This window comes from Rhipicephalus sanguineus, chromosome 11 (assembly GCF_013339695.2).
Source record: "Rhipicephalus sanguineus isolate Rsan-2018 chromosome 11, BIME_Rsan_1.4, whole genome shotgun sequence".
NCBI lineage: Eukaryota > Metazoa > Arthropoda > Arachnida > Ixodida > Ixodidae > Rhipicephalus > Rhipicephalus sanguineus.
The window spans coordinates 706,194-710,315 of NC_051186.1; positions in this window are offsets into that span (position 1 = coordinate 706,194).

The window sequence follows — 4,122 nt, forward strand, 5'->3', positions numbered from 1 at the left end:
GCACACACCAAAAAAATGCCTTTGGATACCTGGCTTGGACTCAGCAAGAACTGTTGCATGGAGCCACATTTTACAGATCACCCATTGCTCAACGCGGCTTTTAACCACACTTGCAAATGAACAGGAATCGAAAGCGCTCCACATTCAGGGCACTCTGTGGAATTCGATATCTAACATTTCAAGTGAGCACTGAGAAACCAGGACACAAGATTCAAAGGCGGCAACACAAGCGCTCACTAACAACAGTTGTTAGGTGAACGCTTGTGTTGCCCTCCTTTGCCTCTTGTGTCTTTTTTTTTTTTAGTGCTCTGTTTAGAATGTCGTACCATCTCGCCAAAGAAACAATCCTTGCGGGATATCCGACGAACTGCTTGTATCATTCCTAGGCTTAGGTAAGAACGGCGACTCTGTATTTGTCATCACGTATGAAATTTTGCAAAAGTGGCCTTCAATTTATGCTTAATGGAGTAACTGAGATTTCGATCGCACTTATCATGCCCGTAAACTATTTTTATTGTCACAACTTCTAGTCACTTCAAGAAGAGCCATGCAAGACGCATGGAGAGAGTCATTTTTTCAACAGCGCAAACAGTACGTCATCATGCATTAAATGATTGCTAAAGTCAATGATTTATGCTGGAATCCCACAAATTATGATTTTGAATTGTTCATGCAGCACACATTTACATTTTCACTGAAAGGCTTTTGTGTTTAGTCATTTAAATAAAATGTGGAAGCGGTTTTCACATATGCATGCATGCATGCAGGCTACTTTTGGCTACTTTTACTGCCCTTGGCCATCGCCTCCTATATTAAAGATGCCTGAGGAATGGCTTGAGCTCCCAGCGGAGCCGGCCTGCCTTCAGTTTTGGACAAGCGCCGCGCGGTAGCGCTCGCGACCGACACTTCCACAGCGACTGGCAGATATATGCGGAAGGGATCCGTTTGTGGAGGCTCTAGGACTAGATTTAGTGCAACAAAATGGTGGATTGATGGTATTCAATGATCACGAAGACCATGCGGTCACAATACAGGGCCAAAAAATACCCAGGGTAACCGAGTAAAGTACCTCGGAGTATGGGTAAATGAGGGGGACAGATATATGGAGGTACAAGAGAAAGCATCGGTAGCAAAGGGAAAGAGGAATGCTGCAATTATGAAGCACAGAGCTTTATGGGGATACAATAGGTACGAGGTGCTTCGAGGGCTGTGGAAGGTTGTGATGGTTCCGGGCCTTACATTTGGGAACTCAGTGGTGTGCATGAAGTCAGAGGTACAATCAGGAATGGATGTAAATCAAAGGACGGTGGGCCGCCTCGCATTGGGCGCTCACGGGAAGACGACAAATGGGGCTGTAAAGGGTGATATGGGATGAACAGGCTTTGAAGTGAGGAAAGCTCAGAGCAAAATGAGATTCGAAGAGAGACTGAGGAAATTGAAGAAAGAGTAGATGGGCAGAGAAGGTTTTTAGGTATTTGTATAGAAAAGCGTTGACACGCAGTGGAGAAAAAGAACTAGGAGGCTCACCAGTAGATATACGGCTAGCAGTGCGGGCGATATGGCAACAAGGAGCATTAAGCGGAAGGTCAGAGAGGCGGAGAGGACTTATTGGATGGCAGCGATGGAAAAGAAGCCGGCTCTGAGTAACTACCGAAAGGGAAAAAACGAAATAAGGAGGGAAAGGTTTTATGATAATTCAAGGGGAAGCGCTTTGCTGTTTGAAGCAAGGGCGGGCTGCCTTAGAACGCGTAGTATAAAGTGAGATTCAGTAACGAAGAAGAACAATGTACATGCTGCGGGGGAACTAAGGAAACGATGGAACATGTACTTATTGAATGTGGCGATATTCACCCAGTATACGTGTGGGCACGAGTCTACATGAAGCCTTGGGTTTTAGTGACAACAATGGAAAGCTGAAACCACGTCCGCGATAGAATAAGTAAGAGACGGTTAGAGTATTGGTGGCAGAAAAGTAGAGATAAAGTACAAAAATAAATAAGGGGGGAAAATAAGGTCATTCTGCCTTAAGAGGCAGAGAGATGGACTGTGAAATTTATATTTTTTTGGTAAAATAACATAGATTTAATCAGTGTAGATAAGGTATCAAGCCAACTTGAAACAAGAAAGTTTTTTTTTTCTTCGAGCCTGGTGGCGGACATGTCACCGCCCCGTTATAAAGGGGACGCTCATAGCATCCATCCATCCATCATCACGGCGGCGGGCGGTACCGTCGTCTGTCGTCGCGTCGTATCGTGACTCCCGACAGCCCGGCGCGCGCTCTGTTCTGCACGATTGCTACGGTGCGTTTTTGAAAGGTGGATTGAATTTAGGTGGAGTAGCCATGCGTGCAGTGAGCACTCGGCGCTGGTGAAACGGTACGTGCAGATTACTTAAGAGGAGGTTGAGGCGAGCTCGTTGGTAGGGATCCATAAGAAAACACAGCGCTAAAACGACACAGCACCCGGGGCGAGAACAAGGACGGGCGCGGAACAAGGACAGTGGCCGTCATTGTTCTCGCCCCGTGTGTTGTGTCGTTTTAGCGCTGTGTTTTCTTATGGGCAATTGCAGCGCGAGAGTTAAGACAACTTTCAAAAATGCGCTCAAAAAATTGGGGGACGCTTAAGCTTCGCCTTTAAGAGTTGAACGCGATAGCGATATCTTGCCCCTAATGCGCACTTCGATCACCACGAGTGTTTAACCGAATGCGCGCACTAAGGTGTGTGCCTTATGTAATGGGTAGCATGCTTTAAACCAGGAGCAATTATGCGCGAGAAACTTTTTCGAAGTTGCGATGCACCCACTACGTGGTCTTAAGGGAATACGCGCAGTAATGTGTGTGCCTTTTGTAATTGGTGGCTGTCTTTAAACCACCAAGTCGTTATGATAATGACATGGTGTGACGCCCGATGGCAATGTACGCCTGTACCACGCGATATTACTGCGATATTACGTCTCGTACTATGACACCTGTATACAGGACGCCGTATTTTGGGAAGTATGAAAGTTACATTTAGTGCAGCTCTATGAAGAGGCGTGGCTGTGTGGTAGAACATCTGCTGCCACGCAGACGCCTGGGTTCGATTCTCACTCGGACCCAACATTTTATTATTATTTTATTTCTAGCTTTTTCGATTTTCGGTCAACGGACAAGATTGATGATTTTTCGCTCACAACCAACGGCGCCGACGCCGACGGAGGATTTCTGCGATACGAGCTCTTTAACGCTATCGCGTTAAAAAAATTCGAAGGACCAGAGCGCGCGCTAGTATTTTCAGCGTCATCGACCATGCTGCGTTGAGATGAACACTGGGTGAACATATTTGTACGTGTCTCTTCTTTTTCAATTGTTGCACCGAGAAGAAAATGTGGGGCAGTGGGGGGGACGCAATAAAACAGCTTCAAATCTCGAAAGTAACGATTTTTATATGAATGTTTAGAAAACCGCCTTGAACACAAATAGAACATACACACGCGCAGAGGCAATGGGTCAAACTGTGTCACAGCTTCAGCACTTTTCGAGAGAGGGGCTTGTTCTCCAAGAACCTCACAGCAGTGTTTCTGTCAGTCGCACCGAGTGCATAATTAATGAGCATTGGTTTTATGAACTTCTTCTAAATAAGCTCGAAGAGCTGCTTCCGGTGGTCGATGTCGGCGTTCCCACAGCTCAGAATTGGAAGTACCGCAAGTAGCATAGGCGGAGAGTACGGGGGGGCTAGGGGGCTGCCCCCCCCCCCGGCCTGCCTCATGGGGGGGGGGGGGCAGAGCCCCCCCTGGCGCCGGCCCAGGGTATTTTTTGAAAGCTTGGCTTAGGTCCCCAGGTCGTCCTGTCTGGCAGCTATTTCACAGGAGGCGGTTTATGCCCACTTATTTTTCATTCCAGCCATTTAAGGTTCGGCACATGGCCCAGTGACAAGTCAAATATTCAATGGAAAAGTGCCCCTCACACGGATTTTTACGTGCAGAATATGTTGTGCTGATGAACAACTGAAGCGACGACTTAAGCTATGACAAATTAAAAAATTCACCGGCGATTACGATACTGCCTAATTCGCTGAGCGCAGCCTCGTGTTCGGGCAACGCCAGCTGTGTTTGAAGTTTTGACTATCCGCAGTTGTAGCAATG